This window comes from Nyctereutes procyonoides, unplaced genomic scaffold (assembly GCF_905146905.1).
Source record: "Nyctereutes procyonoides isolate TBG_1078 unplaced genomic scaffold, NYPRO_anot_genome, whole genome shotgun sequence".
Taxonomy (NCBI): Eukaryota; Metazoa; Chordata; class Mammalia; order Carnivora; family Canidae; genus Nyctereutes; species Nyctereutes procyonoides.
In genome coordinates, this window is record NW_026575049.1 from 48,685,711 (window position 1) to 48,699,210 (window position 13,500).

The 13,500-nt window shown below is 38.0% G+C and overlaps 1 protein-coding gene across 7 annotated transcripts in view; it reads right to left on the reverse strand.

Moving 5' to 3' along the window:
• SRBD1 (S1 RNA binding domain 1) overlaps window positions 1-13,500 on the reverse strand; it is a 275,664-nt gene that overhangs the window by 95,060 nt on the left and 167,104 nt on the right. The window lies entirely within an intron of this gene.

A 13,500-nucleotide genomic window follows, 5' to 3' on the forward strand; every position in this document is an offset into this window, starting at 1 on the left:
CCCAGTGAACAGTCAGCATATTCTCCAAGACATCAGGTTTAACAATTCCATTCCCAAAATAACCATTTCTGTAAATCAACAATACTTAAAGGGTGTTGTTACTTTAACTCTCTACTCCTAACATGCTGTTCACTTTCAAACATCCAAAATACTAGATGTTTCAAGTTAAGTATTTAAAATTTGCCCACTACATACATAGTAGCACTGAAAGAACATTCTGGCCTAACCCTTCCTCTTCTCATCTATATCAACCTAGTGAAAATTATAAGCATCTGTAATGCTTAGAGGGGATTTAACAATTTCACTTCTAGTTTTCAGAATAGTCTTTCCTATGAATTTAAACACAAAGTGTACACAATGTATTTACTACTTTTGTCATACACTGGCAACCTCTTTAACATCTAGAAAGACTAGATGTTGTAAATTAGGACTCATTTGTCCTTTATATACACTATATACATAGCAAAGTACAACAAAATGCAGACCTACAGGACAATGGTTAATCCCACCTAACTATAAACATACTGGTGTAAAGCCCTTTGCACTTTCTTCTCCCTTCTCCCTGAACCAGCACAGATATATGATGTGTGCTGCTCTGAGAGGTGGTTTGATCACTTTGGTCATACCATTTTTCAAAAGATAGTATTTCATATGAACTTTAACAAAAGCATTATCTACAAGATGTGTTATTTTACTACCTCTACTTTTAACATACTTTGTGCACTTCTAAACATCTAGAAAGGCTAGATGTTTCAAATAAGGACTTAAGTTTGTCCACTATATACATAGTAGTGTTGAATAAACTACACACATGTAACAATGGGTTATATCTGAAAGTGTCTTCTGCATAGGAACATTCTAGTCTAGAACCCTTCATTTCTCACTTCTCTCCACTGCCAACCCAGAGGGTGAGTAGACAGGCACATGTCACTGAGATGTGACTACAATGTTATCTCTCCAAGTCCTTTTCAGAAGACAGCCTTTCAATTAATTTTAACACAAAGTGTACAAAATGTGTTAGTTTACTAACTCTACTTTTGTCATACATTGGCAACCTCTTTAATATCTAGAGACTAGATATTATAAAATTAGGACCTATTTGTCCAGTATATATACAATATATACAGTCGAGTTGAATGCACATAACATATAGCGCAATGGATAAGCTGAAATTTCCTAGCACATACTAGCAAAAAATCTTTTGCAATTTCTTCCCTCCCACCTCCCTCAAACCACTGAACAAGTATACTGTTCAGAGAGGTGGTTTTAGCAATTCTATTTCCATAGATAATATTTCCCATCAGTCTTTAAAAGCTATTTACAAGAAGCGTTACTCTACTTCTAAATACATCAAGCATTTCTAAATATCTAGAAAGACTAGATATTTCACATAAGAACTAACTTGTCCACTATGTACATAGCACTGTTAAATAGAATTGCACACACCTAACAACAGGTATAATCTGAGGTATCTTCTAAATATGACCACCATTTTGGCCTAAACTATTCCCTCCCTCACTTACTTCTCTCCCCCACTAATCCAGTAGACAAGTACAGACATGTGTAATGCTTAAAGGTGGTTGAACAAATTCATATCCAAAAGTTATTTACAGAAGAAAAGCTTTCCTTTGAATTTCAACACAATGTGTACAGAATGTGCTAATTTAACTACTTTGTCATACGTTGGCAACCTCTTTAACATCTAGAGACTAGATGTTGCAAAACTAGGACTCATTTGTCCATTATATATACACTATATACACAGCAAAATAAAATGCACAGACCATACAAAAAAATGGTTTTGTCTGAAAATGTCCAAGTATGAACACACAAGCATATTACCTTTTGCAATTCTTTCCCTTCCGCCTCCTCCAAACCACTGAATATACATGATAGCATATACTGCTCAGAGGTGGTTTAACAATTCCACTCCCAAGAGTTATTTCCTATGAATTTTAGCAAAAAGATATTTACAGAGTGATATTTTACTACCTCTACATTTAACATACGTTGGGCACTTCTAAACATCTAGACAGACTAGATGTTTTAAATAAGGACTTAATGTGTCCACTATATACATAGCAGTCTTGAATAAACTGCACACGTGTAACAGTTATAATCTGAAAGTGTCTTCAAAATAAGAACATTCTAGCCTAAGACTAACTCTTCCCTTCTTCCTCCACCAGCCCGGTGGGCTATAATGCTCCAATTTTCAGAAGACAATCTTCCTAAGAATTTTAACACAAAATGTACAAAACATATTAGTTTACTATTTTTGTCATACACTGGCAACCTCTTTAACATCTAGAAAAGACTAGATGTTGAAAATTAGGACTCATTTGTCCAGTATATACACTATATACACAGCTAAGTAAAACAAAATGCAGGAACATAAAGGACAATGGTTAATCTTCCCTCGCCATAAACACACCCGCAGAGCTCTTTGCACTTCCTTCTCCTCCCTCTTCCTTTGAACCAGTGCACAAACACAATACATACTATTCAAAGAGGTGGTTTGGCCATTCCCCGCAAATTAAACAGCATTTCCTATGAATGTCAACGAAGATATTCACAAAATGTATTTTTACTACCTCTATTTTTAACATGTATCAGGCACTTCAGAACATCTAGAAAGACTAGATATTTGACAAAGGTACTTAGCATTGTCAACTATATACACAGTGGTTGAGGAATAAAATGCACACACAAAACAATGGTCATAACGTGAAAATGTCTTCTAAGTATGACCAGTCTGGCAGAGAACCTTCTTTTCTTCCTCCTCAGGGTCGTCTACTTCATGTCCTCTTACCCACTGCACAAAGGTGAACGTGTCGCTCCTGATGTCGCTTCTAGAAGTGATCTAACAATTCCATTTCAAAAAGTCATTTCCAAAAGACATTTCTATGATTTAAAAAGCAAAAGCAAACAAAACACAAAAACCAAACAGGCATTTACAAGACGTAGGATTTTCTAACTCTACTTTATCCTACGTCGGCAAGCTCTTTACATCTAGAAGGCCTAGATGTGGCAAAAGTTTTCTTTTGAAAAGGTCGGGGGGTAAGTGGAGAGCAGCTTTTTCATATTATATACACAGGCCTTCCGTAAACGGCCGGTAAATCTTCCCAAAGGGTGGTCTTCCTATTGGCCAAACGCGGTTCGTAATTCTCCCATTTCGATCTTCCGACAGCGATGTCTGCAGAACGAAGACCAACGGCCTTTGGCCCGTTAACTGTTCCACCTGTCCCACCGTCCCGACCCGGGCGGGGTGCGGGGGGGGGAGCTTCGCTCACCTCCGGGCCGCTAGGGCCTCCGTCCGCTGTTCGCCGCAGGTGAGGTTTCGTCCCGCTGGGACGGAGTGGTCATCCCAGGGCCCGGGTCTGTGGGGCGCCAGAGCCCGAGGGCGGCCGAGCTTACGTCCACCGAGACCCGCCTTCTCGGGCCCTCGGAGGCCCCAAGGGCCGGCCCGGCGTTGGAGCGGCCGCCATTCTTCTCACCCCGCCACACCCGATGTCCAAAGGCTCCGCGGCCCGGCTGGCTGGGCGGGGGCTTCGCGTAGGCTCCGCAGAGCTGGGCCAGGAGAGTGGGCAGCCGGCGAGCGGCGAGGTCCGGCTCCGAGAGGCCGCAGCCACGGGCGCCGGGGTGGGGGTGGGGGTGGGGGTGGGGAGAGGCTCACAACTGCTGCGAAGTGTGGGCCTGGCCGGTGGGCAGCTGCGGCGAGGGCGCTGGGTGTGTGCAGGTCCGAGCTCCTGACCTCTCCTTGGGCCCCCCAGTTCACCCCCGGCCTCAGGCCGGAGGGCCTGGAGGGCCCGGGACAGACCGCCGCCCTGCGCTGCGCTTCTCACCTAGCTCTCTGCCGGAACTCGAAACTAGTCTTTTAGATGTTTCACTTATGGCCAGAACGGAAATAACAATTAAATACTAGCTAATACTTTATTAAAATGAGTGCCAAATGACAGATTTGACATTACATTTTCTGGAATTTTTGAAGTTAAATCAAGACCATAACAACTTTCAAGCTTAACTAGCTGAATGAAGTGAATCCAATTCTCAATGCAGGATATTCTTTGGGAGAATGCCAGGTCTCACTGTGACATGTACAAACCAGCATAATTTGCAGTACAAAGCACTACCTCCCAGCACTTTATTCAAGAAAAAGGAAAAAAACACACACTTGTCTTTGGCTATCTTGATCAACCAAAATGGTATGGCAAAAAAAGAAGAGGCATGCGGGAGTGGCAAGCCCTAAATTGGCTGTTTCTACGCTTTATTCTACTCATAAGACAGGAGCAATTTTCCTCATGGCCCCACGTTACCCAACACAATGAAATCACTCACACATAAGGGCATTTTGAAGATTTCTAGACAATGACAGGAAATGGCAAGTAATCCTCTTTAATGGTCTTTGTTTTCTAGTCCGTAAAGTTCAGGAAGGCTCTGGATACACATGCTCTGGGAAGGCATGGGATTCAATTTGGGGAGGTCTGAAAAAGCATCCAATCCACAAGGGATTCTGAAATAAGTACTTACTCAACTTGCGGGATAGGCAACGGCAGAAAGCAGGTTCTAGATGTTCTATCAAGAATTTTGCTTATACAACTGCATTGACTTCAGCCAGTTTAGACTAGAGAAGAAAAATCTAGATTGAAGTAAAGCTAGACTTTTCATTCATTTCACTTCTAGCCACAATAGGATGGAACTTACAAATAACCATGACACAGTGAGTGCAATAATTAAGTGGCCTTTGTGAAGCACAGAAGCTGAAAAAGAGCTCATTTACAGAGAGGGGTATCTTTGTAAGATTTCATGCAGGAGGTGACATTTGGGCTGGGTCTTTAAGAAGATTTCTTTTTCTTTCTCTCTTTTTTTAAAAAAGATTTCATTTATTTATTCATCAGAGACACAGAGAGTGAGGCAGAGACATAGGCAGAGGGAGAAGCAGGTTCCCCACAAGGAGCCCGATGCAGGACTCGATCCCATCATGACCGCCGAGCCACCCAAGTGTCCCAGAAAAGATATTTAAAGGGCTGGAGTCAGGAAAATATAGCTCAGGTCAGGTTTGGGGAATAGTTAACAGTCCAATAAAAACAACAAAATCTCCTCATTACCAGGCACTTTAGAAACATCATCTTGTTGACCTCACAGCAATCTTATGTGGTTGGTTTATTATTATTATTATTCCCACTTTTTATGGTATAGAGAGTCTCAGATGGGTGAAGTAAATTACCTAAAATAACTCAGCTGGTAGAACCAAGATATGAACCAGATCTATGACACTCCAAATCTTGAGCTCTTAATTAGCTCCAAAACCTGATCTTTAAACCAGGTCACAATTAAAAAGCTAGTTTAGAGCCAGATTTGAATGTAATCATAATGATATTTCAGATTAAGGATACTGTATCCTTAAAGATGGTATGTTAGTACAGAAAAGTAACAAGACATGTTATGTGTGCTTCCTAAGGACAAAAAAAATAAAAAAAGAAATGAGTATCTGGAATATGCTATATTTGACTGTTACTCTCTATCATCACATGGCTGAAATCAGACTCTGCCTTTCCTCTGGAGAAAACATTACCTCCTCCATTAAAGGAAGCTTTGCCTATTTATTTTATTAAGGGACCTGTAGGAAATGAATTCTTTGCACAAAGTGTGTAGAATTTTATGCTGTTCTGCTGCAGATATATTTCCTGAATACTGCATTAAAAGAATTCCCTTCTGTTGTTTTTCAGAATAAGGGCATGTGCATTTCAAAAGAAGCAATTTGATAGTGACTACATTTGGTATCTTCTCATTTTAGGAGAGGAACTGGGCATAGAGCAGGAGTATATACCCACCTCTGCCAGTAGATATTTTTAAGTAAGAGAGAGAGGGTCAGGAATAATGTAAAGTTTTTAGGAAATGTCAATGAAAAAAACATACAGATTCCGTATTACAGAAGATTTAAGTGGAACATAGGATTAAGAAACCTATTATTGTTACAGACAGATTTTCCTTCAGTAATCCTTTGAAGCCATTTTGTTCTAAATCTCTTACTTCCGTCAGAGTCTCCTCACATTTACTTGATTACTTCCCACTTTACTGAAAAATTCAAAGCTACCTTAAAATCCCCTTCCTTAGAATATCTCCATATCTTTACTCATGCTGCCCCATACTTCCCTAAACTATGACTCCATCCCTTGATTCTGTTTCTCTTCCCACCCTCATTCCTCACAGGCTGCTATTAAGGACTGTTGACCTTGGCATTCTTTTGGTCTCTCTGCCTCCTAGTTGCCCCACTTCTAAATGTGGGCATGGGAAGTGAGGAGTGACAGCTAAATGAAAGAAGTCTTTTAGCTTCATAAAATTTTATGAATGTCTCTTGTATCTTTCATGTCTCTACTACTTACTCCTCTCATTTTGGCCACAGATGTTTTATTGTTGTGGTCCCCCCATTCTCTATTCCTTAAAGGTTAAAAGTAGCAACTCTTTATCTTACCTCTTCCTGGACTTTCATTACATGGCTCCTTCTTTTCACTACCAAATTTCTCAGAAGAATTATCTGTCTCTAATACTTATTGCTTGCTTTTCCCCAGTCTCTTACACATTGGTTTCTATCCTTGCCACTCTCCTAAAATTACTCTCTCAATTAATGACCTCTCAACTGTCAACACATTCTTTTTTTTTTTTTTTTTTAATTTATGATAGTCACACAGAGAGAGAGAGAGAGGCAGAGACATAGGCAGAGGGAGAAGCAGGCTCCATGCACCGGGAGCCCGACGTGGGATTCGATCCCGGGTCTCCAGGATCGCGCCCTGGGCCAAAGGCAGGCGCCAAACTGCTGCGCCACCCAGGGATCCCTGTCAATACATTCTTAAACTACTTATCCATTCTGCCATATTTGACACCACCAACTTACTGACCTTCTTTCATGACTTTTGTTTTCATATTCTGTCTTCTCTGACTTCTCCCTCTGACCCTTTAAATGCAGACATTCTTCAAGTCTTTGATCTTAACCACCTTCTCCTCTTGTTCTACATGCTTCCTTGGATGAGTGTAACCACTCACATAACTCCTTATCTCTCGCCTTTCACTGATAATTCCAATCCTACATATCAACATGTCTAGTTCAGGTCTTTCTCCTAAGCTCTAGGACTGCCTTTCCATTTGCCTGCAATGGAATATTTTAGCAACTCAAACTCAATATACCTCAAACTGAAACTTGTATCCTTCTTTCTTCCTCCCTTTATAACTCTCTCTTCTCTTCTCATTTGTCCTCACTATCCCTGCACAAAAACAACAAATAAACCAAAAGGCTGGTCTTCCTCTCTTGTTCCATAATGAACGGTTAATGGCACTACTGTTTTCCACTAACCCAGACTAGTATTGACAGAATTGTTCATTCATTCCTTCATTAAGCATATACCTAATGAGTGCTGATGTATTCCATTCTTTTCTGCAATCTTGGAATATATTCAAAGATCCCTCCTCTCAGGGAGACTGACAAGATACAACCAGCACAATAAGTAAGTTGTAAAGTATGATAAAAGTGATAAGTGCTGTGGGAAAGAGAGAAAGAGCAGAGAGAGTAATGGGAATCAGAATGACTAGGCTTACAGGTAAGGGCATGTAGACTTAAGTAGGGTAGTCAGTGTAGGTCTTGTTGACCAGGTAACATGTGAGCAGTCTTGGTGAGGTAAAGGAGGTTAAGTAGTTAGATGTGCAGATATCAGGAGGAAAAGAGTTCAGGAAGAGACAAGACAGTGTAAAGACCCTAATGTGGGAGAGGCTTGGCATGTTCAAGAAATAATAAGGACACCAGTATGGCTGGAGCAGAATGAGCAAGGGAGGGAAAAACAGGAGATCAGGTTAAAAGGGCATTGGGAACTATTATAGGGACTTGGCCTTAATTTTGAGTGTAACTGGAAGTGATAGCAGAGTTTTATGCAGAAGAATGACATGCTTTGATTTACATGTTAAAAGGATCTAATTGTCTGTTGCTAAGAACAGATAACTGGCTGTGCGGTAGGAGAAGCAGGGAGACTTGTTAGACTAATCGCAGTAGTCATAATCCAGTGGAGATGATGGTGACTGAGACTGAGAGGTCCATACGACAGTTGGTGAGAAGTGGTCAGACCCTTCTCACCAGGGTATATTTTAAAAGGACAGCCAATACAGTTTACTGACAGACTGACAGACAGTTCACTGTCAATGGAGGGAATGGGTAAAGGAGAAGTTGAAGCACTAAATTTTGGTCAGTCCTGTGGTGACTTCTTCCCAACTCATGGCTTTAAGGGCCTCCATAAGCACAAGACTTATATCCTCAGCTCGGTGGCTCTTCTCTCAACTCCAGACTCACGTATCCAGCTGCTTACTTGATGTATCAAACCTAACAGGTCTTCAACTCAGTCCTAACGCTTTCCCTTCAACCTTGCTCCCGTCATGGTCTTCCTCATCTCAGATGGCAGCAGTTTATCCTTGCAGCTTCTCAGTCCAAACTCCCTAAGTCATCCTTGTCCTTATAAGACAACCCCACCAGGAAATGATCTCTCTGTCCTGTGAACAACTTTGTGTTTCACAAAGGTCATTGACTATTGATTTCTATTATAGTTATTTGTTATTAGAGATTAGTTATCTTAAGACTAATTTGCATAAAAGTAAAAAAAGTTATACTTCATAAAAACTGAACATTTATATTTCAAAAACACAATAGCATTATACGGAGATAAAAAAGGTAAACCAATTAGAAAAAATTTCAGCTCACACAACAAAGGACTTTATTTAATATTTAATAGAGAATCCCCACATATAGATAAAATAGGCAAAATAAAAAAGCAAAAATAAAAATAACAAAAATTAAAAAAATAGTTTAAAAAGACAGACTTTTAAAAGAACCACTAAATGACTAACTCAGGTTAAAAAATATCATGACTTCAATTCTCTAAAGTGTTATGTGAGGGAGAATAACACAAATATAAAAATAAAAAGGCTTAATAGCTTCACATCTTGGTGTATTTTGGGGAGTAACATTACGGTAGGGGAGCATGAAAGCCATTACATTCCTACTGGTTTTCTGATGTAATTAAAAATGAACTTTACTGCAATGGAATTTACTTTTACACAACTGAGGTCAAACCAATAATAACTTAATCATAACCTCAATGAGCTTTCCTTCCCTGGGAAGACACTTGTATAATACTATATGAAAGTATGAACTACCTATGTTGAGTGATGCCTATGATGTCTATACATCTACTATACATCATACTATAAGTATGCTTAAGAGCCAGAAATAATTATTATAGCTCCAAGGTGGATAATGGGGATATAAACTTAATTAGATAAATTACTAGTTCTGTTGCCAGATTTTAAAGGTCAAGAGTTTAACTTCATATAGACAAAATTTCCCATGAAATAGTCTACAAGAACCCTCCTTCTGAGAGACAAGCCTGCTCCCAAAGGAAGCATAGAGAGAAAGGTGAAGTTTCTGGTCAGGCTTTTATGTTCTACATGCAAAAGGTGGCCCATGTAAAAATTGGCAGAAAAGTCCTGCTTAACAAGAGAAATTCAAGATCTCTCAAGCTTCAACACTGCTGGTGGCATCATAAATTAGTATGTTACTTGGCAATGTATATCAAGAGCCACATAAAGTCTCAAACCCTTTGGCAGAGTAATTCCATTTCTAGGAATCCATTATAAGGAACCACTACTAGTACTGCTATTAATAAATTACAGTCCAATCATGTGATGGGATGTCAGTCAGCTTTTTAAAAAGAGAGATATGCAGAAATAAAAAAACTTATGCTTATATGAGAGAACAAGTTGAAAAATTTATGAACTATAGTATAAAAACATACAATATACATTTAAAAAGACATTGATTTGCATGCAACAAAATGCTATTTTAGTACCCAAGGAGGTGTCAGTTTTTGCAAGAAGTGTATAAAATCATGTATAGTACATATACATCTTCTCAAACAACAAACACTAAAAGTATTATTACTATGAGACCATAATTTTTTAACTTTATATATATGTATTTTTAAAGATTTTATTTATTTGATGAGAGAGCACAAGCAGGTGGAGCAGCAGGCAGAGGGAGAGGGAGAAGCAGACTGCCCACAGAGCAGAGAGCCTGACACAGGGCTCATCCCGGGACCTTTGGATCATGACCTGAGCCAAAGGCAGATGCTTAACTGACTGAGCCACCCAGGCAACTGATCATAATTTCTTTATATTAAAAAAAAAATGAGAATCATGTGTTAAGACTCAGAACAGGACAAGGATGCCTATTTTCACCACTATTCAATGCAGTACTAAAGATCCTAGACATTGCAATGGGCAAGAAAAAGAAATAAAGTGCATTAATATTAAAAAAGAAGTAAAGTTTTCATTTATTTGCTGATAACATAATTGTTTATACAGGAAAACTTAAAGAATCTATAAACACATCTATAAATACCTACTAGAACTAGTAAGTGAACTTATAGCAGGGCTGCAGGATACAAGGTTACTATGCAAAAATCAATTGTATTTTTACATATTAGCAACAAATTTTTAAAATTCCATTTATAATAGTGTTGAAAAATATAAAGTAAATTTAATAAGAAACATGCAAGCCCTGCACAGTGAAAATTTTAAAACATGTCTGAAAGAAATGAAGGACCAAAATAAGTGAAAAGATGTTAAGTTCATGGTCAAAAGACTTAAGAGATTATTATGAAGACATCCACTGTTCCTATAATCCCTTACAGACTCAATGTAATTCCAATCCTAACTCCACCAGGTTTTTTGCCTTTTTTTTTTTTTAAGATTTTATTTATTTAATAGAGACACGGGGGGGTGGCACGAGGGAGAAGCAGGCTCCATGCAGGGAGCCTGACGTGGGACTCGATCCCAGTTCTCCAGGATCACACTCCAGGCCGAAGGTGAGCTAAACCACAAAGTCACCAGGGCTGCCCGGTTTTTTGCTTTTTAATGAAACTGATAAGCTCATTTAAAAAATGTATACAAGGGCCAGAATAAGTAAATGTTCATAATGTGTAAAATAAATAAATAAGTAAGTAAATAAATAAATAAATAAACTTTGATCCCTACTTCAAATCACACATGAAATGTAACCTCAGATGTATCATCAAGCTAAATGTAAAAGCTGATATACTATCAAGCTTTTGGAAGTAAACACAGACATATATTCATGATTTGAGGCAAGGCAAAAGTTTCTTAGGACAGGGAAAGTAATAACTGTAAGAGGAAAATACTGATGAAGTAGACATCACCAAAATTCAAAACCTCTGCTCATCAAGACACCAATAAGAAAATAAAGAAGTAAACAACAACCCGGAACAAAACATTTGTGAAACATATACGGACAAAACACTAGTTTCCAGAAAAAAATTTTTAAAATGCCCACATTCCAATAATATAAAGATAAACAACTCAATTAGAAAATGGCTGTGAGCCTCGGTGGCTCAGTCGGTTAAGGTTAAGCATCTGCCTTCAAGCCTCCTGCAGCTCCCTGCTCAGTGGGGAGTCTGCTTCTCCCTCTCCCTCTGCCCTTCCTCTCACTCATGCTCTTTTTCAAATAAATAAAATCTTTAAGAAAGGTTAGAAAATGGCTAAATGATATGAACAGAGTTCACAAAAGAAGGTATGCCAATGGCCAATAAGCCCATGAGAAAGTGCTCAGTGTTGCCAGAGAAATGCAAATTAAAGCTACAAAGAGATACTATCACAAACACACAACACACAAGAATGGCTAAAATTAAAAAGACTAACATCAAATTATGGTGAAGATGTCCAGTAACAGAACTCATGTATAGTTGATGAAAGTATAAAATGGTACAACTATATTGGAGTGAAGTCTGAAAGTTTCTAAGAAAAAATTCACCTACCTTTATGACCCAACAAATTCTCTCCTAAGTATTTTTCCAAGAAAAATGAAAGCAAATGTCAACAATAACAAAAACAAAAAATGTATAAGAATGTTCATAGCAGTTTTACTCATAAAAGCCAAAAATTGGAAATAGCATAAAGGTACTTCGATAAGGAGAAAAACTGTGGCCTATTCATTCATACAATGAAATATTAGCAATAAAAAGAAGCAAGCTATTTACTTGTTATAACACAGATAAAAAATCTCTAAACTTTATGCTGAAAGAAGCCTTACATAAGATTACAACTGTATGGTATCATTTATATCAAGTCCTAGAAGAGGCAAACAAATCTTTGGTAGAAAAAATTAGAATATGTGGTTAGGTCTAGGAGGTTAGGGTAGGGATTATCTAGGATGGGGCATAAGGGAAGGTTTTAGGATAACAGCAAGGTTGTTTTTTTTTTATCATGAGAGGGGTTTGGATTATACTAATATAATTAGTATTATATTTGTGAAAATATTTATTTGCCCAAATTCACCTCATATGTACTTAAAATTTAATTGTATGTGAATTTTACCTGGAGAAAAAAATACTGTTAAGAATTACAGAATTCCAGTTAATGATATGCATACTGAAGTACTAGTTGAAAGTGCACTGACGTCTGCAGTTTTCTTTGAAATGCATAAAATGAGATGGACTGATGAAGAGATGAATAGATAAATAGAAAAACAGGCATAGTAAAATGTTAACGATAAAATCTAGGTGTGGGTACCTAGGAATTCATTGTAAACATGTTTTTTCCTAATTTTTCTGTATGTTTAAATTTTTCCATAACAAAATGCTGGGGGAAAAATAGGCACCATTGTTTTGATGTTGACAGAGTATTACATATTATTTTTTTAATATTTCCTAAGTTCTGTTTTTTTTCCTTTTTTTTTTTTCTATTTCCTAAGTTCTCTATGATGTGCTATAGTCTATAATTTTAAACACTTTTAAAAGAAAGGAAACAAGGGACACCTGGGTGGCTCAGTCAGTTAAGTGTCCAACTCTTAGTTTCGGCTTAGGTCAAGATCTCAGGGTCATGAAATCAAGGCCCAAGTTGAACTTTGTACCAGATTCTCTCTCTTGACTCCTAAATCTGGTAAATGAACAACGGGGTAGTGGAAGGGGAGGTGGGTGGGGGATGGGGTGACTGGGTGACAGGCACTGAGGGGGGTACTTGATGAGATGAGCAATGGGTGTTATACTATATGTTGGCAAATTGAACTCCAGTAAAAAAAATATACAAAAAAAAAAAGATTCTCTCTTTTGCTTTCCCTCTGCCCCCTCCCCCCCTCTTTCTAAAAAATAAATAAGTTAAATAAATGGAAACAAATTACATTTATTAAAATCAAAAAGAAATTTTTTTCAAAACAAGCTAAAAAAATCTCACTTTTGATTCAGTGAAAGTTAAAATATTCACTATTTTTAAACCTGCTTTTATTTAAATCACTAAAAGTCTTAAAATATTTAGTGATTTTTAACTAATTAAATGTATTATTAAATTTCCTTGTCTTTTAATGCCTTAACATTAAACTTTTCCTTCTACTCAAAAACCTCCCCCATATCATTCTGTGTAATGTATGCTCATTAAAAGACACCATTTCTTAGA